At 40.6% G+C, this 22687-nt stretch overlaps 1 non-coding gene across 1 annotated transcript; it reads left to right on the top strand.

Moving 5' to 3' along the window:
• Positions 1-15870: 15870 nt before the first annotated feature.
• Positions 15871-15945, top strand: Trnat-ugu. Its single transcript has one exon. It is a non-coding gene; the product is annotated as a tRNA-Thr (tRNA).
• Positions 15946-22687: the final 6742 nt, after the last annotated feature.

Here is a 22687-nt window from a genome sequence, read left to right as displayed (position 1 = left end):
TGAAATACTGAAAACCAAATTTTTGTTTCATCTGGAAGCCTCTTTGTAGACAACATGCAACTCGTACCAGGCTCTAAGATAACAATTAAGTAATACAGACAAGGACAAAACAACATGTCTTCATATCAATGATGAGTTTGCAACAACAGTATATTGGTATGTACACGTCACATGGAATGCAGAGACTGACATCATTACATAAACAATATATGTTTTTGTTTTTCATTTATTTTCAATTTTTGCATGTAGTCATCAAGCTGATGACTTTTGCAAACATCATACGCAGCTGTACAATGATCTTACAGTACTAAATTGGAGCATAATATTGATAAAAATACATTATGTAGGTTTAAGAAAGATATAGTGTTGGTATATTGAACAGAATATTGCAAGCAATAAAACATTGACAGTCCACATTTGTTACGAGAAAGGATCTTAATACCTGTAGAACTGATTATGGCAAACACACTGAGCTTTTGCAACAAAAACTGTTAAGAATTTCTCTGTACAAATGTTGATCCTCCCAATCCATACTAAAATTACAAATACAAAAGTAATTCTGTCTGTTATGCTTTCACTACTAAACAACTGAAACAATTTTCATTAAATCTGGTATGGAGATAGCTTGAATGTGGAGGAAGAACATAGTACAAGATATGTACTGGTTTGAAGAACTTAACATGAAATATGGAACAATAATTACTCTTTCAAACAGCTACTTCCACTTTGAATGTGAACTTTATCATACTTAGTAAAATGCTCTTATTGTTTGATATGTTTGACACAGTACATACTATGTCATACATGCATACATGTCATACATACTATGACATAGTAGTAGTACATAGTACATCATTCAGTGTAATGAAACAATGCATATACAATTCTCAATGTGTTTAATCCATATTGCCATACTAATAGCAGTCACAAGCTGATTGTCATGTGTCTGTTATGGCTTCTGAGATGCTTGAAGACTCATGATGATGGCATCATTTAAATGCTGTACAACAAACAGAAATAGATGCCATACCTTTACATGTAGAACATGGGAGGCTTTTTGTGCGGTTGCATTTCATTATGATACACAAGTACAGCCATGAGTAACAGACAAACACGTTTGGGCAGCTGACAATATCACACATAAAAATATTATTAAATTTGGGCTGAACTGAACAACTAATTATTTATTTTCTTTCTTAATCAGTTGAACAGTATATAATAATGTTAGAAAGTTCACATTTTATTTTAGTACTGTCATCATCATTCATCAGCAGCTTGTCATCTTGCGGTTAGCTTTGCTGACCCTAGGTGCTGAGGTCTCGTGATCGATTCCCAGCCGGGCTGCTCCAGACTGGGTGTGCATGTCGCCCTCACCATCATTTTATCATAATCAGTGTGCAAGTTGCAGGAGAGGTGTCAAATTAAAAGGTACCCACCAAGTAGCTGAACGTCCCAAACAGGGTCTCCTGGCCAATAGAGCCATATGCAAATTTCATTTTACTGATATGCGAGCACAGCTGGGAGTTAACAGAATACAGTGCTTATAAACTTCTCAAGATGTTTAGTCCATACTTCCATATTAATATTATTAAATGCAAAATTAACTCTGTGTGTTACATTTTCACAACTAAACCACTGAACCAATTTCAATGAACTTTGGTATGGAGATAGCTTCCATACTAATATTATTAAATGCAAAATTAACTCTGTGTGTTACATTTTCACAACTAAACCACTGAACCGATTTCGATGATATGGATATGGATGGTATGGAGATAGCTTGAATGCTGAGAAAGAAAACAGGCCACTTCAGAAGGGTAAGGGGAGAGGGGAGGGGGCGTGTGTGTGTGTGTGTGTGTGTGTGAGAGAGAGAGAGAGAGAGAGAGAGAGAGAGAGAGAGAGAGAGGGAGTGAGAGAGAGAGAGAGAGGGAGGGGGGGGTGAGAGAAGGGTTGACCCCACAAGAGGGTGATGGAACATCTTTTCTACATCAGCGAACATAAATCATTTTAAAAAATTATTAAATTTGTTGCATAATGACAAACTTCACACAATGTGAAGATCCCCACAGCCCTCCAAATGCATCATTCAGCAGTTGCACTGCGTGTGCAGCATCGTCACGGTTTGGGACAGTTTGGGGCCACATTTCACAATCTATGCTTCCCTGAACAGGCAGACACATGATTTCAGCTGATGTTATAGTGCATACAACAACTTACTTACCATCACTCATCGTAACAAAACTACTGGTATGTGAATGCAGCTGCAGGTAACAGCAAGTAGTACATAAAAAAACTCACAGTTACAGTGCACTGGTGAAATGCTAAAATAAAATGTAATAAACCTGTAGATGTGCCCTAAGTTAGCTGCATAAAAAGACTCTGTGGAATTACTGGAATAGCATTACCAATTCTAACAGAATTCTGTTGCATAGTTTTACCTGACTCAAGAGCTAAAATTAAAACTTTGTTCACATTATTCAAGCTTATATTCTTTTCACAGTGAAGTAAATGTAATACATATCATATTATTACTTTAGTTTCACACATCAAAATATTTTATGGGGTCTGAAAGGACTACAACAGAATTTCTGTAGGAGTTCGTAATCACCCAAAATCAATGCTTTGCAATGAAAGCATACTTGGGTATATTCAGCAAGACATAATTCACTTCTTCAATTAAGCAGTTGTTGCTGTTGTGCTAAAAATTCTTTTATTTCTTTGAGATCTTTTTGAGATGCAAATGTTGTCAGGTGACATGCAGAATTATCTGCAAAACCAATGCTTCACTGCACTGAAATGTTGACTTCAGCATCCATCAAGCTACGGTTAAGTTGTAACTTCCATTGTAGCTCCATTTGACTTTGTTTTCAATTATGAAATATTTGAAATGTTTCACCCGAAAAGTTGCTTGTTCATAAATTGTGAAAAGTGTTGTGTGAATTCTAAAATACCACAGAAACAACCTAAATGAACAGTTAAACTAAAATCCAAAAGGTGAACAAATCAATTTTCATTTAGGAAAAACAAAATTTTTAAACATGCACATTCAAAAGGGCCACACACTCTTGGACCGATGGCCTTTGCAGTCTGGTCCCTTCAACCCCCACAAACCAACCAGCCACACATTCTTGATTCGTAATAGCAGTCAAACCATGATTTTGAATTTTTTTATTATCTTTGATTTGGTTTGTCCCAAAAACTAAACAAACCTTTCCTGCCAAACCAAAAGTAGCTCTTTTCAACTGTGCAAGGAAACTCAAATATGAGAGGACCCTTTTGAGATACAGCTTTTTGAAAATCACACAAAACTGATGAATGAATTTTTTAGATCAATTTTAATCTTGGATACCTCATTAATTATTTGAGTAATGGAGACACCACTTGCAAAGCCTTATGACATATGGGCTTGCTGCATATGAGGAGAAATTCAGCATCAGAAAGTCGTTCTGGCATAAGATACAAGCCGCCAAAGGTGATTCAAATTTGATGTCACAAGATTTATGAGCTATTTTGACAGCAAACTGTGATACATTTATCCTGTACACTGAGCAGATTTTCACCGGCTAGGTTGTCGTACCTAAAACGGTCAGCAGAATCACCGAGCTTCAGCGTAGGTTGTGAGCAACAGTAGAGCGAAAGTGATGATTTATTCATATCTGTCTCAATAAGGAAAAACTGGCCTTTAGGAAAGCATAGTTAGTGGCCTCATCATGCTAGTTATCAAAGCTGTAATTTGGTACATACACTGTGTACACTGTGTACAAATTTCATCAAAATTTGAGAGGGTCAAGTGGGGACGTTGTTTAAATTTAGGCCGTTTGACACGGAATGATCCTTATTTGACCACGAGCGGAGACTGTGGGAGTTGTCATAACAAAAGCAGCAGGATGCATTGTGGGAGGTCTGGCAAATGGTTTATCTGGAGGTAATTTACTGAGGAGAACTCCTGGTAGGTCACTGAAGTCGTCTCTTGGAACTGCAAAATATGCAGCAGGAACAGATATAGTGGAGCTGGAAAGGGAGATTCATGTCCTCTAGGCACATTTAGACCAGCTAGGAGAGAGCTAATGAGGATGAAAGAACGCAGTAGGGGTGGGGGTGGGGGGACTGTTTGGGAATTGGCAGTTGGTAATAAAGCTAGCAGGAGGCAGACATGGTCTGACAGTTTTGTTGTCTCTACTAGAGAACAGAACCAAGCTCTGCTTGCTCACTTTAAAATAGACCGCTGGTCGAATGGTGTTATTTCTGAACTCGCCATCTCTGTACACTCAGAGACTCGACTCAAAGGTCACTGCTACTGACCATTTAACTGAAAACTTGGCACTCAAATCTGCTGTTGGGTACTTGTGGACTGTACCAGCGTGGAAAGGAGAGCGACTACATGAGTTCAAAAACATAACAGAGGCCTCACACCATTGTTGCTGCATATCTAACCATTGGGCATGATGATTATTATACACCAAACCAATGACTGATGAGACAGTAGTGAATATTGTTCATCTACATCTACTACACATCTGTGTTTTATATGTTTGTACATACAGTTACACTCTCTCTCTCTCTCTGCCCCCCCCCCCTTTTCTCTCTTTCTCTCTCTCTGTCTCTCGATCTCTCTCTCTCTCTCCTCTCTCTCTCTCTCCCCCCCCCCCCCCCCTCTCTCTTTCTCTCTCTCTCTGTCTGTCTCTCGATCTCTCTCTCTCTCTCTCTCTCTGTCTCTCGATCTCTCTGTCTCTGTCTCTGTCTCTCGATCTCTCTGTCTCTGTCTCTCTCTCTCGATCTCTCTCTCTCTCTCTCTCTTTCTGTCTCTCTCTCTGTCTCTCTCTCTCTCTCTCTCTCCTCTCTCTCTCTCTCTCTCTCTCTCTCTCTCTCTCTCTCTCTCTCTCTCTCTCTCTCTCTCTCTCGATCTCTCTCTCTCTGTCTCATGATCTCTCTCTCTCTCTCTGTCTCACGATCTCTCTCTCTCTGTCTCACGATCTCTCTCTCTCTCTCTCTCTCACTCTCTGTCTCTCTCTCTCTCTCTCTCTCTCTCTCTCTCTCTCTCTCTCTCTCTCTCTCTCTGTCTCTCGATCTCTCTCTCTCTCTCTCTCTCTCTCTCTCTCTCTCTCTCTCATTGATCAGCCATCACATTATGACCACTGCCCTACTATCAATATAAATCCATCCAGGCGATAGCAGTGCCACCTGGCTAGTCAGACACACACATGGTGCATTTAGTACCAGTGAGCATGCTGTCCATGCGTAGAACGGCGAAGGCACACGATCTATCTGAGTTTGACCGAGGGCAGGTCGTGATGCCCTCGTTGCGGGGGTGTCGACGGTCAAACCCGCGACTCCAGTCGGCAGAGCTGAAGCCATGACCCACCACACCGTATTTCGTCAGGAGGCCGAACAAGTTCGATAGTGTCAAGGGGCAGTGTAGAATGATACAGCGGTATTCAGAAGTATTCCTTTATTCACATAATTTACAGTACTTCGATGGGTGCGGCACAGTGTCGGCATCCCGCTTGCAGCGTTGTCCCGCAAGTCCAGCTGGCTCGGCAACTCCCGGTATGCTGACGCCGCTGCTCCGTCATCAAGGTGGAAGCTGGCCGCACTCTCCCCAGTTGCCGCCCGCCGAGGCGCTGCGTCTGGCATTGCGTAACTGTCCGCGATTCCGGAGACTGTTACAGTCCCCGGTCCCCATCGCCCTTCGCCCCGTTTGGCCTGCTCGGTCTGACTGTGGGACGAAGGTGGTCGTATCGGTCACCTGTGGCCCTCAGCCACTGCTGCTCCCAGGACAGGACCGGACTCGAACCCACGACCTCTCGGATTCGGTGCCACAACTTGCCGCCGGTGGTGCTAGCCGGATGGCAACACCCGCCGCTGTCCCTGGCGCTGCGCAGCACTGCTGCACCTCCCGCAGTGTACACCTCACCCGGACCTTGGTACGCCAGGTGGGAAGCGAATGTGGTCCGTCCCGGACGCACTGCAGACTGCTGTCACTGTCCTCCTTCAGGCAGACCGTGCAATCTCCGAGTACCCAGCTGCCATTCTGTCCCGCCCCGGTGTTGTGTCCCCGGAGGTGGAATACAGCCCGAACAAGTAAATAGAACAAAGTACAGGTTTACATAGAATATTTACAACATCACTGCCAGACTGGCCCCTATAAGCGTAAACAAGCACAGGTCCGACCTGACTCTCAACTGACCTGGCACACGCCTCGAGCTAAAAGTTCCCGACTATTTATATTCATTTTCCCCTCGCTTCTGACATAGTGTCAGAGAGAGACCGAAACTATGGCAGGGGTAAATTCCCATTCGTCAGCCACTTACACATTGCCACTCCCAGTTCTGGCCTACTTACTCGCAATAACTTAAAGCTACGCTGCAGTTCCCTGCCTCGCTGTTGCTTCACTCCAAACAAATCGTACGTGCAATATCCTGCTGCAGCTCTGTGCCACGTTTACTCTGCCTGACCTCCTGGCTCCCAACTATTACCACACATTGCCAGCGGTCACAGACTTTATCACCCAACCACGCCTTTACTGAATTTTAACAAAATTCCTCTTTCCTATGACTAAGATTAATACTAGCGCAGCAGCCTAGTGGCTCACCGTGAGCATTTCGGAAACTGCACAACTTGTGGAGTGTTTGAGGTGTGCTGTGGTGAGCATCTTCAACACACGGCAAAACTGCTGTCGATCACGGGTGTCAGACCTCAGAGGCTGGGCAGGCTGGTAAAACAGGACAGGCAGCAAAATGTGGTGGCAATAACATCAGACTTTAATGCTACACAGAGTACAGGTGTATCGGAACACACAGTGCACCGAATGCTCCTAACAGTGAGCTCTGCGGCGAACACCCCTCCCATATGCCAATTTTAACACCGCGACATCGGCAACTACGACTGAAATGACCGTCGGCACTGGACATTGGCACAGTGGCAGAGCTTTGCATGGTCCGATGAATCCTGATACCCTATTCATTGTGCTGATATCATGGCACGACTCCCTGGTCTTCCAGGGGAGCTGCTCCTTGACACCTGTACTGCAGACGGAGACAAGCTGGTAGTGGCTCCATTATGCTCTGGGGACCATTCATGTGGGAATCCACGGGTCCAGAGCAGCTCGTGCAAGGCAATATAATGGGCAAGAACTATCATACATTAGTTGCAGACCATGCACACCCCTGCATGACGATCACATTTCCTGGCAGCAGTGGCATTTTTCAACAAAATAGTGTCCTGTGTCACAAGGCCAGGAGTGTGGTGGAGTGGTTCGAGGAACACAGTGGTGAGTTCCAATTGGTGTGCTGGCCCCCTGCTCACCAGACCTGAACCTGATTGAACATGTCTCGGATGTGACTGAACGTAGTGTCAGAGTTCATCTCACCCCACCCCAGATAGGTGACTTGTGAGGATAATGGAATGTAGTCGAATTAAGTCAGGTGATGCTGAGGGAATTAGATTAGGAAATGAGATGCTTAAAGTAGTAAAGAAGTTTTGCTATTTGGGGAGCAAAATAACTGATGATGGTCGAAGTAGAGAGGATATCAAATGTATACTGACAATGGTAAGGAAAGTGTTTCTGAAGAAAAGAAATTTGTTAACATTGAGTGTAGATTTAAGTGTCAGGAAGTCGTTTGTGAAAGTATTTGTATGGAGTGTAGCCATGTATGGAAGTGAAACCTGGACGATGGATAGTTTGGACAAGAAGAGAATAGAAGCTTTCGAAATGTGGTGCTACAGAAGAATGCTGAAGATTAGATGGGTAGATCACATAACTAATGAGGAGGTACTGAATAGAATTGGGGAGAAGAGGAGTTTGTGGCACAACTTGACTATAAGAAGGGATCAGCTGGTAGGACATGTTCTGAGACATCGAGGGATCACCAATTTAGTACTGGAGGGCAGCATGGAGGGCAAAAATCGTAGAGGGAGACCAAGGGATGAATACACTAAGCAGATTCAGGAGGATGTAGGTTGCAGTAGGTAGTGGGAGATGAAGAAGCTTGCACAGGATAGAGTAGCATGGACAGCTGCATCAAACCAGTCTCAGGACTGAAGACCACAACAACAACACGTGACTTGTGTGAGCAGATGTGATGCCAACTCCCTCCAGCCACCTAGCAACACCTTACTGCTTCCACGCCTCGGTGTGTTGCCGTTGTTATCTGTGCCAAGTGTGGACATACCGGTTATTAGTTAGGTGGTCATAATGTTCTAGCTGACCAGTGTACGTATCTGACTATATGTATACATGTAGTTGCATAAGTATATACGTATACAGGTATTTGTATTTAAGTATATGTATATATGTTTGTATGTATATGTATAAAATGGTTTCAAAGAGTGCTGTAAATTTATTTTAGTATATAAACTCTATTCAGAGAGTGTCTAACTATTATGATGACATACATACACTTTTGACAGATTACTGGGTTTGTGATGAAAGTACAAGAAAACAGGACACACACAAAAAAGGGTATTCTCTTAAAGGTGATTAATTATTAAAACAAATTTACAGGGTCATCATTTTTTTCCATTTTCTGTCATTCCTTAGATGCTTAAAAATTTGTGGACGTATGTTCCAGTTTTTTGCAATTAAATGAAAGGCAGTTTGTTTTTCGCCATATGCGTTTCACTTCTTTTATTTGTGAAGCATCTTTAATGGCCTATAAAACACATATAATTATGTAGCGGTTACAAATATTTTACTATGTTACTTTTTCCCATGTTCTTCAGATTAGAAACAACTTTTATAGCACAAGTTTCATAAGTTTAAATTATAGTTTGGTGTTACAATTTCCAAGGTCGAGATCATCTCCAGGGCACACACATGGACTAGCAACATTGGAAATTGTAAGTAACACCAAACAATAATTTACTGGACCCCTCATCCGCTGGGTAGTCAGTGTGATTGACTGCAATGAGGGGAACCCGAGTTCATTTCCTGGTACTGCTAGGGATTTCTCCACAGTAGGAGGTCTGGGCATCAAAATAACAAATGAAGGATAGAGCAGACTAGCACTGGCGTTCCTAGCCAAGATAAGTCTACTGGTATCAAACTTAGGCCTTAATTTGAGGAAGAAATTTCTGAAAATGTACGTTTGGAGCACAGCATTGTATGGTAGTGAAATACCATACTGGGGTCATAGTACGAAAAATCTCAAAACCATCTTCACTCTACAAAAACGAGCTGTTAGAATAATTACCAACAGTTCAAGGCTAACTCCTTCAAAGCAATTATTTAAACAGCTGAATATTCTACCCCTACCGTGCCTCTATATACAGAAAAGCATAATTAATGTAAAACGAAATATTAACAATTTCCAATCCAACTCGGATCTACATACTTACAACACAAGAAAGGGCAATGACATTCATATAAAAAGAGTTAACAAGGCTTTGGCACAGAAACAAACCAACATACAAGGAAGTAGATTGTATAACAAACTACCAGTAAAGATAAAAGAAATAAAAAAATTGTTTTCATTTAAAGAAGCAGTATTCAAATTTTTAATGACCAACTGCTATTATAGTGTAAAAGAATACCTGGAATAGCTCCATACTAAACAATTATATTTATGTACTCTGTGCCAATAGTAATTTTTATCTGACTGTTGCTATGATCTAAATAAATAATATGTACAAAAGTGCTAGAATTGTATGTGTTATATCTAAATATCAACTGTGTATTCCATGTAAAAAGTCTTTCTCATACATCAATGTAAATAATCAAAGTTGTACATGCTATTTCAATGTGGTCTGATGTTACGTAGTCTACTATGCACATCTATATTTTGTATAGTATTGTTCACCCTATATGTGTGTATATATATACTATGTATTTTTTTGACGAAATCCATGCAATGTAAATTGTCTCTGGATGAATAAACTACTACTACTACTACTACTATGGACTGTGGGAAAAACCAGAAAAGACGAGAATCAGAGCATTAAAATGTTGTGCTACAGACAAATGCTGAAAATTAGGTGGACTGATAAGGTAAGGAACGAGAAGGTTCTGTGCAGAATTGGAGAGGAAAGCAATATGAGGGAAACACTGACAGAGAGAAGGGACAGTATGGGAGGACATCTGTTAAGACATCAGGGAATCTCTTCCATGGTACTAGAACGAGCTGTAGAGGGTAAAAGCTGTAGAGAAAGACAGAGGCTGGAATATATTCAGTAAACAATTCAGGGCATAGGTTGCAAGTGCTACTCTGAGACAAAGAGGTTGGTAAAGGAGGGGAATTCATGGTGGGCCACATCAAACCAGTGAGAAGACAGGTGACTCAGAAAAGAAGAAGAAGAGTTGAGGGGAGAGGAAGTTCAAGATGGTGAAGGAGTCAGAAATGTGCAGCAGACTCTGCCCACGAGTAGGAACGATAGCAATAGGACAAACTTCAGGCAGAAGAGGATACTGCTGCTAGATAGTAGTTATTGTGGAGGTGTAAGCCCTCAATTACAGGAGATATTAGAGGAAGAATATCATGTCTTTTTGAGGTTAAGTGCAGGGATAAATTAGATGACTGAGAGTTTATGGCTGCTTTGTAAGGATTTCACAAAAAACGAGTAGGGAGTGATAATGGGTGTGGCAGATAACAGCTTGGATAGGGGCAGGATGTACAACACAGGTGGGGACCTGAGGAAGATAGCTTCCCTAACTCGTGGCACCAAATGAGCACGGTCGAGCTGCTCCGTCGTCACGATCGACGTCATCTCGGCAGTGCCGTGTGGCGAGTCAGTGCAGAGTTGGACATACGCTGCACTGGTGCTGGTGCGGCTATTAGGAGCTACACTAGGCACGGTCTGCACTTCAGCAGGACTGGGGAAGGGAAGTTGGTGCAGTTAGCGTGGAGCCACTGGTAAAATATCTGTGGTCATGGGTAGGAAGACTTGCCATCTTTCAAGATAAGCCCTGACAACAGGCTCCCCTCCATTAAAAGCATCCCATCCAGTTTAGGGATTTCTTCATTGTGTAGGGTTGAGGCACCACTTATGGCAGTCTTGAATTCTCCTTAAGATATAGAATAGAATAGAAGTTTATTGTCTTGTAACATACAATTTAAAGTCATACTAACAAGGAGATAGAGGGGCTGGCCAGTACTTACCTCAGCTCAGTACAGCCGATAGATACACAAAACAGAACAGAAAATTTACATTCCTAGCTTTCGGAACAAATGTTCCTTCATCAGGGAGGAGAGAGGGGAAAGAAAGGGAAGAAGGGAAAGTGGATTCAGTTACTCATAACCCAGGTCATGAAGCAACAGGGAAAGGAAAACAGGGAGGGTAGCTCTATTGTCATCCTCCCGGCGGATAAAGGCTCCACAACTGTGGTACTTGACCGTGTGGAGTATGTGGCTGTATTGAGCTGAGGTAAGTACTGGCCAGCCCCTCTCTCTCTTTGTTAGTATTTGTTTCATATCTTTATATGAGATTTTCCATTAACAATTTAAAGTCACTGACTTATTGTGTGGGAGACTCATAAAACATAAAAACTGGTTTGCAATTTTTCTTATAATATCATTAATATAACATAATGTACCAAATAATAAATTAATTAAGCAATTAATAATTTTTCTTAGGAAGTAACAAACTTTTAAAAATTAACAGTCCTAAGGGCTTGCTCTCTCCTATTGAAATTTTCAGGTTATTCATGAATTCTTCTACTGAATAGTAACATTTCCACACTAGTTTCTCATACAAGGTTTTTTTAGTGTTTCTAAATTTAGGCTGAGCAGTTCTCTTCCTTTCACTTTGTTATACATTTTCATACCCATATACCATGGAGTTTGAGCACAAAGTTATTTTTATTTCTGATGTTATAATCACGTTGAAAATGATTTGCTACAAATAAATCAGGGTTACTATGCACAAAGATAATCAGCTCATAGGGAACGTTTAATATACTTAAGATTCTTTAGGAGTAGGCGACATTATTTTCTTCACCATACATTGTGCCTATTTGTAACGATGGTTTCCTGAAGTTTTAATATTTGACACATATGGCTTGAATTACACCAAAATATAATTCCGTGTCTTATTACTGTCTTGAAGTAGCTGTGATACACTACTTTTCTCATGTCCATACTGGCAGCATTGTACAATATCCTCATTGCAAATGCTAGGCTATTTAATGTTATAAGCTATATCATTGTTATAGGAAAAAAGTTTACAAATTACTTAATAAATCTTATCTATTGTTTCACAGTCTTTACATTACAGCTATGTAGGAACAAATATTTAAGTTTTGTAACGAACAAAAAAGAAAGTACTGAATACGATATTTCCCCAGTTTTGGTAGTAACGACTCTAGCTGTGGCCACTATTGGCCACTGCATATTATAATAAAATTGGGGCTTTAAATAATTGTAGAATCAGTTTGGTAGAAAGTAATTTGTTCCTTACTCAAGCACATAAGAAAACAAACATGCATTAAGTAAATAAAAGTTACAGCAGTTGAATAAAAAAAAAAGAGAGAGAGAGTTTCAGGTACTTCCTGGAACCAGTTTCTTATTTTTCTCTCCTCTAGTGGAACCTCTAGCCCCATTAACATTCAGCATCTTTTTGCCTCTCTCACAGTCATAGCATCACTTTCCTCCAGGTTGACTGTTTGCAGCAGAGCCTTAGAACTTCATAAATTTGCCTTTTTAATAAGTTTATGCATAGATAGAAGTTTTCTGTGGTGACTGGAAACCATGTGTTGGAACAGTCCAGAGCCAAGTCCATTAATGTTTTTTATTTCACCAAGACAGAATTTGGGCTACAGTGTCCAGTAGATTCTTCTGGAGATAGACCAGAAATTTCACATCTCAATGTTCTAGGAGCATAGTAGAACTAGCTTGCAGTAGAAAACTTCATTCCTTCAACAATAGCATCCAGTATTTTTAACTTTGTTGAGAGAATACTGAAATTGCTTTGGTTGTCTCAAAACCTTGAGTTAAAAAATGTTACATTTTTGCAGTTCGTATTGCAAATTTTGCTATGTTACAAGGATACATAAATTATCCTAACTATTAGTTAGGTCCATCTTGATATAAAAATACCAGAAATATTTTAAATAGGCCTGCTTAAATAAAATTAGCCTCATTGTAGTATAGACCAAATATGTATTACAGGTGTTTTATATAAATCCTTAAAGTGGCGAAAACAGGACACCAGGATTTCTTTCAGTTTTGTGAAATGTCATTTGACAATATTCTGCAATGGTAGTCATTGAAGGCATCACACATTGTTCTCTTGACAGTCAAGCACATTTCATTCAGTATCTCTCTATCTATAGCCCTACGCTTTGTTTTACACCTATTGTGCAGTAATCTCTGTTTCTTTAGAAGTTTCTTTTCAGTGACTGTATATCACAGAGGTTCCCTCTCATTATGGTCTGTTCTACGGGGTACATATCTACCAAGTGGGGGTCAACTATTCTTTTAAACTTGAGCCAGAGTTCTTCTACATACTCCCGACCTGTGCTGAAAGTTTCAAGTTCCTCATTGAGATATGAAAATACTGATTTTTTTTTATCTAGTTTACTGAACATATATATATCTTTCTGCTTGTTTTAGTTGTCCTTTGCACTTTGGTAGTCACTGTTGCATCATGGTCACTGATATCAGTTTCGATGTGGACATCCTCAAAGAGGCCAGGTCTATTTGTTGCCATTAAATCCAATATATTTCCATCACGAGTGGGGTTCCTAACTATCAGTTCTAGGTAGTTTACAGAGAAGGCATTTAGTAAAGTTTCACACAATGTCTTATCATGTCCATTACTATCAAAACTGTAATTTTCCCAATTAATTGTTGGTTGATTAAAGTCTCTGTCAATGATTATAGTACGAGGTGCATTCAAGTTCTAAGGCCTCCGATTTTTTTTTCTCTGGACTGGAAAGAGATAGAAACATGCGCATTGTTTTAAAATGAGGCCGCGTTCATTGTCAATACATCCCAGAGATGGCAGCACCATACAGCAGATGGAATTTTACCGCCAGCGGCGAGAATGAGAACTGTTTTAAATACTTAAAATGGCGACGTTTTCCTTACTTGAACAGCGTGCAATCATTCGTTTTCTGAATTTGCGTGGTGTGAAACCAATTGAAATTCATCGACAGTTGAAGGAGACATGTTGTGATGGAGTTATGGATGTGTCGAAAGTGCGTTCGTGGGTGCGACAGTTTAATGAAGGCAGAACATCATGTGACAACAAACCGAAACAACCTCGGGCTCGCACGAGCCGGTCTGACGACATGATCGAGAAAGTGGAGAGAATTGTTTTGGGGGATCGCCGAATGACTGTTGAACAGATCGCCTCCAGAGTTGGCATTTCTGTGGGTTCTGTGCACACAATCCTGCATGACGACCTGAAAATGTGAAAAGTGTCATCCAGGTGGGTGCCACGAATGCTGACGGACGACCACACGGCTGCCCGTGTGGCACGTTGCCGAGCAATGTTGACGCACAATGACAGCACGAATGGGACTTTCTTTTCGTCAGTTGTGACAATGGATGAGACGTGGATGCCATTTTTCAATCCAGAAACAAAGCGCCAGTCAGCTCAATGGAAGCACACAGATTCACCGCCACCAAAAAAATTTCGGGTAACCGCCAGTGCTGAAAAAATGATGGTGTCCATGTTCTGGGACAGCGAGGGTGTAATCCTTAGCCATTGCATTCCAAAGGGCACTACGGTAACAGGTGCATCCTACGAAAATGTTTTGAAGAACAAATTCCTTCCTGCACTGCAACAAAAACGTCCGGGAAGGGCTGCGCGTGTGCTGTTTCACCGAGACAACGCACCCGCACATCGAGCTAACGTTACGCAACAGTTTCTTCGTGATAACAACTTTGAAGTGATTCCTCATGCTCCCTACTCACCTGACCTGGCTCCTAGTGACTTTTGGCTTTTTCCAACAATGAAAGACACTCTCCGTGGCCGCACATTCACCAGCCGTGCTGCTATTGCCTCAGCGATTTTCCAGTTGTCAAAACAGGCTCCTAAAGAAGCCTCCGCCGCTGCCATGGAATCATGGCGTCAGCATTGTGATAAATGTGTACGTCTGCAGGGCGATTACATCGAGAAGTAACGCCAGTTTCATCGATTTCGGGTGAGTAGTTAATTAGAAAAAAAATCGGAGGCCTTAGAACTTGAATGCACCTCGTATAACTGGGGAACTTACACATAAATGGATTGAGGTTTCCTCTGAAATTTTCAGCTACATCAGGAGATGAGTCTGGTGGGCAACTGAAGGATCCAGTTATCATTTTATGCCCACCCCTGATACTGAGTCCTGCCCAAACAATCTCACATGCAGCTTCAATTTCTACCTTGGTGGATTTGAGTAGGGTTTGTATGACATTTTATACAAGAGGTTACATATCATAAGCAAATAGCAGATGTAGACATAATGACAATGGACTGACTTATTTGTAATGACGACTACTAGATGAATTATGAATTTGTTGTTATTCCATAACTTCATGCTTACCACAGAAGTATGGTAGGACAAATTTTAGGGGTGGATACGAGTGAAGCTGAGACAAATCCAATCTAGCTGACCAGACTTCATCCTCTGGCATCTTGGTGAAGAACTCATTATGAGGAAGGGGGTCCTGGGGTGGGGGACACGGGATTCTGTCTTTGGGCCTCTATCTTCATTCTTTCCTTGATCCTAGCAAACCTATTCTTAATTTTCAATTTCTTACTTCTCTGACAGGAGTATCTATTCTCTCGTCCCTCCTTCCACAATCATTCCTATTGCTGAAATCCTTCTTTTCCATAGACCACATTGTAGGATTAGGCGCACTAAAAATGTAGTGGTGTGGACATGTTGGGAATGTGGATCTCACGGGGAGCGTGCCAGGGATAAGTCCCTGCAGACACACTATCCTCTGTGCCCACGGTGGCTCAGATGGATAGAGCGTCTGCCATGTAAGCAGGAGATCCCGGGTTCGAGTCCCGGTCGGGGCACACATTTTCAACATGTCCCCAATGAAGTACATCAATGCCTGTTTGCAGCTAGGGTGTCCATTTAATTATCATTTCATTTCTAGCAAAGCTGCATGATCATCCACGGTAACTGTTCTTTCGGGAACAGATACTACCGTCATATATAGTTAAAATATGGTTTCCCGGCCATTGACCTTCTTGTGCGAACGCACACGCTATGCCCAAACTCGTACGGGACTTGGTAGATTAATCTGCCACGAGTAATGAGTATGACGGGCAAACATCTATTAGGCGCACTACGAATGTAGTGGTGTGGACATGTTGGGAATGTGGGTCTCACGGGGAGCGTGCAAGGGATAAGTCCCTGCAGACACACTATCCTCTGTGCGGTGGCTCACATGGATAGAGCGTCTGCCATGTAAGCAGGAGATCCCGGGTTCGAGTCCCGGTCGGAGCACACATTTTCAACATGTCCCCAATGAAGTACATCAACACCTGTTTGTAGCTAGGATGTCCATTTAATTATCATTTCATTTCTAGCAAAGCTGCATGGTCATCCACGGTAACTGTTCTTTCGGAAACAGATACTACCGTCATATATAATTACAACCTACTATTCTAGGATAGCATGGGGCAGTAATAAACATACACGTAATACGATAAAACAAATATGCAGTTAATTGAAGCAGACAATATGTTTGGTGGAACTACAAATTTTGGCCATGTCACAAAAACAAGGGGAATTGGATGCAAACACAAACCATCCCCTAACTGAAGGCAAGTGCAATGTGCTAACATACAAGTAAAGAAACAGAAATAGTTTGGCTAGCAAATAACCTGACTGTTATAGCTGAGCATGTTATTATCTCTGGATAGAGAGCACTAATGAAACATTTAACAGATGTGGAGCAAATATAATATAGAATATCTCCGAAGAAGGAGTGCTAGTGAATAAATGTCTTGAAAACACAATAAAAAGGCTACAGTTATTAATAGATTAAAACTCTTAATGTAAAGTCTGAAAATGAGTCATTAAGTACATGTGTCTTGTCTTATAAGAAATGGAATGATTACATAGAGATTAAGATCAAATATAGAAATATTCTCAACAATACTCAAGAAGCTACCTGCTAATATATATTCTGAGTATTGATCGAGAGAGAGAGGGGGAAAAAAAAGAGGGGAAAGTTATTACTCACCATATAGTGGAGATGCTCCCTGAAACCAACAAAAATGTAATTAAGGAATAATAGGTATGAGAAGATGAAGACCACCTGGGGAGATGTGCAGGAAACTTGTTGGTAACAAATAATGCAACAAACAAAGATACTGTGAGAGCAGGCTTTTTACTAGCAGTAAAAGAAGCATAGGTGGAAGCTATAAAAGAAGGGGTCAGGAAACATATGTTAGATTGACCTGGTAGAGGCAATATGTCGCGGGGAAACTTTGTCATTGGGAGGTGTAAAGATAAGGGTCAGACGCTGTCTGTGGGGTGTACAAAATTTTGTGTACGTATTGAAGAGATAAAGGGTAGGTGAATCCCTGAAGAGAATGTTTATCCCTAGGGCAGATGAATCCACAGAAGAAATGGGGTGAATAGAGGGACACTCACATACAAGAGATAAAAAGGTATTTTCACAGTATCTTCCCACAGATGTACACAAGTGTACACAGAGGTCGGGAACTGTACAGTGACCATTAGTCATTGTCAAAGTACTGCACAAGATAGTCAAATACTAATGGACTTACACGGACGTTGGTGATTCTTTGTGTTCACGTTACTGTTCATGTCTCATTGAGAACAAATCTGAGATTTGAGATTGTACAGAATGGTGCAAACTAAAATGTCGGTATGTAACTCCTTATGGTAAAGATAAACTTAAACTTTTTTAATAAATTGGAGTCACTTATGTTCTTGTGATCAATAATTTCAGAGTGAAAAGGAAAAGCAATTTCATTTAAGTAATCATGATACAAACCTGATAAAACAGTTCAACTGTTTCTTGTAGTCTTCTTTATGGAAAGGAGACAATGTACATGGAAATCCCATACAAAGGGAGCAATAATATGCAAAATGGGAAAATCACTTACTATAGTATAGAATATAATGAACGAAGGAATGATCGGTTGGACACACACAAATATTTGAAAAAAATATGTTAAATATAATTCTATTGTTTGTCTAAGCTGAATCACTTGATGGAGAGTTACATTTCTTTTTTTTTTTTTTCAAATTATGTTTTATCTTAAGGGATAATTGAGATGAAGTGTTTGTTATTTAAAGTATAATTTTTTTAATGTTATGCAATTAGTTAAGTGTGTTTGGTTACATCTTTTGTCTGAGTTGGAGAATCTGTGGTGCAACCCAAGTTTCTACAGACTACTACGTTCCACTTTTATCCTCTGATGCTGATGAATGATATTTGTGGAAAACTGAAAACATAGTTTGTAGTTAAGTGTGGAACATCCCACAGTACACTCGCTTGTTTGATGTATGTGCATATAGATGCAAGAGGAAGTCATGATGGCGAATGCACTTCTCCACCTGTTGTGGAAGCCCACTTATGCTTTGGCGTCACAGCTTGGCAGTGTCTTGAAAGTCAAGGAGAAAATGGTGCTGGCAAGAACGTAAGAGATTCTGGTCATACATAAAGGACACCAGTGGCAAGACGCAATCAATACCTTCACTGCGTGATAACAATGTTGAAATCATTGATGACAGTGCCACTAAAGCAGAGTTATTAACCACCGTTTTCCAAAACTTCTTCACCAAAGATGACGAAGTAAATATTTCTGAACTCCAGTTAAGAAGAACAGCCAAGATGAGAAACATAGAAGTAGATATCCTTGGTGTAGCAAAGCAGCTTAAATCACTTAATAAAGGCAAGGTCTCTGGTCCAGATTGTATATCAGTCAGGTTTCTTTCAGAGCACTGATAGAATAGCTCCACATTTCCCAATTATATACAACTGCTCGCTCATAGAAAGATCCGTACCTAAAGACTGGAGAATTGATCAAGTCACACCAACACCCAAAAAGGGAAATAGGAGTCATCCACTGAATTATAGGCCCTTATCACTAACGTTGATTTGCATTAGAATTTTGGAACATATACTGTGTTCAAACATTATGAAATACTTCGAAGAAAACGATTTATTGACACACAGTCAGTACGGATTCAGAAAATATCATTCTTGTGAAATACAAACAGCTGTTTATACAAATGAAGTAACGAGTACTATCGACAGGGGATGTCAAATTGATTCCATATTTTTAGATTTCCAGAAGGCATTCGAGACCGTTCCTCACAAGCATCTTCTAAACAAACTGCGTGCCTACGGAGTATCGCCTCAGTTGTGCGACTGGATTCGTGATTTCCTGTCAGGAAGGTCACAGTTCATAGTAATAGATGGAAAGTCATCAAGCAAAACAGAAGTAACATCCGACGTTCTCTAAGGAAATGTTATAGGCCCTCAATTGTTCCTGATCTATATTAATGACATAGGAAACAATCTGCGTAACCCTATTAAATTGTTATAGATGATGCTATCATTTACCATCTTGTAAAGTCTTCAGATGACCATAATGAACTGCAAACTGATTTAGATAAGATATCTATATGGTGCGAAAAGTGGCAATTGACACTGAATAAAGAAAAGTGTGAAGTTATTCACATGAGTACTAAAAGAAATCAGCTAAATTTCTATTGCGCAACAAGTCACACAAATCTGAAGACTGAAAATTAAACTAAATACTTAGGGATTACAAATACAAATAACCTAAATTGGAACCATCACATACATAATGTTGTGGGTAGAGCAAACCAAAGACAGCGATTCATTGGCAGAACACTAAGAAGGTGCAACAGGTCTACTAAAAAGACTGCTTACACCACACTTGTCCACCCTATTCTTTAGTACTGGTGTGAGGTGTGGGAGCCCCTTCAGGTGGGACTGACAGATGACGTCGAAAAAGTTCAAGAAGGGCAGCTTGTTTTGTATTACTGCGAAATAGGGGAGATAGTGCCACAGACATGATATGTGAATTGGAGTGGCAATAATTAAAACAAAGGTATTTTTCATTGTGACGGGATCTTCTTGTGAAATTTCAATAACCAGTTTTCTCCTCTAATTGCGAAACCATTCTGTTGGCACCTACCTACATGATAAAATAAGAGAAATCAGTGCTCACACAGTAAAATTCAAGTGCTCTTTTTCCCCTGCGCCATTCAAGAGTGGAACGGTGGAGAGACATCTTGAAGGTGGTTCATTGAACCCTCTGCCAGGCACTTTATTGTGAATAGCATAGCAATCACATAGATGTAGAAATGATGGAACAACTGAAGAATTGTGATAAGAACTCTCATTCAGTCTCTAATGTAAAAACATTAGACATACATGTTACGATCGATTGTGAGCTGCAAGTTATGAGTGATCTGCATCACTCACAATTGTAAAACTATTTGTACAGTGGAAACGTTGCCATTATAGTACGGAAGAGTTATCTCAAATCTGATTAAGTGATTTCAGTACCTTAAATAGGTCAGAAATCTCTTTCAGCACCAACCTCAACTGTAAAAGGAGAAGTCACATGGCATGTTTAGTGGCATTGCATAGGAGGGTCACTCAAGCAATTTACTTCCTGAACAATGACTGCATAAGGTGAAGTTGGCACATACATGTGGCTGGGTGACAAATCATACATGGACTGCAACCCCAACAACGTTACACCCCACTAAAGAAAATAGACGGATAATTGCAGGTTTTACAAAGCCCTCGCAGACACTTAAAATCATCAGTTCTTTGCAAAAACACTACACTGATCCACAGTTCCTAGATTACTACCACAGGTATAAAAAATTTCTTAGGAGGGTACTGCTTGCTACAAAAAATTATTCTATGACAAAACAGTATATAATGCAGAAAATAAAAACATTTTCCTGTGGGATGTCATAAAAGGAGAAACAGAAAACTGTACAATAACATACAAATCAAGGATAGGCATAAAATAATAGAAAATGCCCAGTAATTGGAAAATTTTGTAAATGACTATCTCTCTGGTACTGTATAAAAGTTGCAACAAAACCTTCCTAAAACACATGTAGCACAAACAATAACATACGCAGCAAGCATAATGTTGTCGTTTCCGATTACAGTGCTGAAAGACATGAAGGCAATACAGAAATTAAAAAAATAAGAAGGCAGCACATATACATGAGGTTCCAGTCTCTGTTCTGAAGGTGTGTAGTGACAGCATACGGACACCATTAATGAACACAATAAATGAATTATTTAGTTGAGGTATTTTTCCAGAGTACCTAAAGAATGCATGAATTGTGCCCTTACTAAAGGAAGATATTGAAGAAAGTACTGAAAACTACAGCCCAGTATCACTATTGTATGCATTCTCAAAAACTGCATTCACGAATATTTGACCATTCATGAAAGATAGACTAATGAGTTATGTGAATAAACAAAACCTTTTTACTGAAGCACACTCTGGTTTCCAAAGTAGGAGAAGAACAATATCAACTAAAAGAACTAAGTATAAGAGGAATAGCAAACGAGTGCATCCAGTCTTACCTGAAAAATAGGGCTTAATGATTGAGAGAGTACACACATCTGATGATGGTAAATTTTTCATAAAACAAATTGTCAGACAAGAACATATAGACATCGGTGTTTCTCAGGGTTGTATTGGATCCAATTCTGTTCTTAATATATATCAATAAGTTTTCAGACAGTATAATACATGACGAGAAAGCTCTCTTTGATGGTCACAGCAACAACATAATCACTGGTAAAACACCAGAATGCCTATTGAAGAAAGGAAATGAAACTCTCAAGGTGGTCTATGATTGGCCAGTATGTAATAAACTGAGACTGAATATAAAGAAAACAAACAGTATGCAATTCAGCATAAAGAAGGAACAAAATTCTGTTGCACTAAGCACAGATGATAAACTGACAGGCTGTGTAGCAAATAGCCAGTTTTTAGGGATGGATGTTGATTGTCAGTTAACATGGAATCAATCAGGGTTGAGAAAAAAAGTGTGTGTGTGTGTGTGTGTGTGTGTGTGTGTGTGTGTGTGCGCACGCCAATGTTAAACACCACGACATCGGAAATTACGACTGAAATATGCACATGGCCATCAGCATTGGATGCTGATGCAGTGGCAGAGCATTGCATGGTCTGAAGAATCTTGATACCTTCTTCACTGTGTTGACAGGAGGGTGCAAGTCCGTTGCCTTCAAAGGGGAAGAGTCCCTCAACACCTGTATGGCAGAATGAAGACAAGCTGGTGGCGGCTTGATTATGCTCTGATGACCATTCACGTGGTCATCCATGGGCCCAATGAAGCTCACGCACAGCACCGTGACAGCCAATGGGTATCATACACTGGTTGCAGACCATGTACACCCCTTCACGATGATCACGTTTCCTGACAGCTGCGGCATTTTTCAACAGGATAATGCACAATGTCACAAATCCAGGAGTGTGATGGAATGGTTCGAGGGACACAGTGGTGAGTTCCAATGGATGTGATGATCTCCATCTCAACAGATTTCAACCCGACTGAACACATCTAGAATGTGATTGAATGTGGCATCAGAGCTCTTCAGACCCCCTCCCTGGAGTTTACAGGAATTGGGTGACTTTTGGGAGCAGATTTGGTGCCAGCTACGTCCAGCAACCTACTGAGGCCTCATTGCTTCCACGTGATGATGCGTCACTGCTGCTATCCATCCCAAAGGTGGACATA

The sequence above is a fragment of the Schistocerca americana genome, chromosome 11 (genome assembly GCF_021461395.2).
Source record: "Schistocerca americana isolate TAMUIC-IGC-003095 chromosome 11, iqSchAmer2.1, whole genome shotgun sequence".
Classification (NCBI taxonomy): domain Eukaryota; kingdom Metazoa; phylum Arthropoda; class Insecta; order Orthoptera; family Acrididae; genus Schistocerca; species Schistocerca americana.
This window is presented reverse-complemented; position numbering and strand designations above follow the sequence as displayed.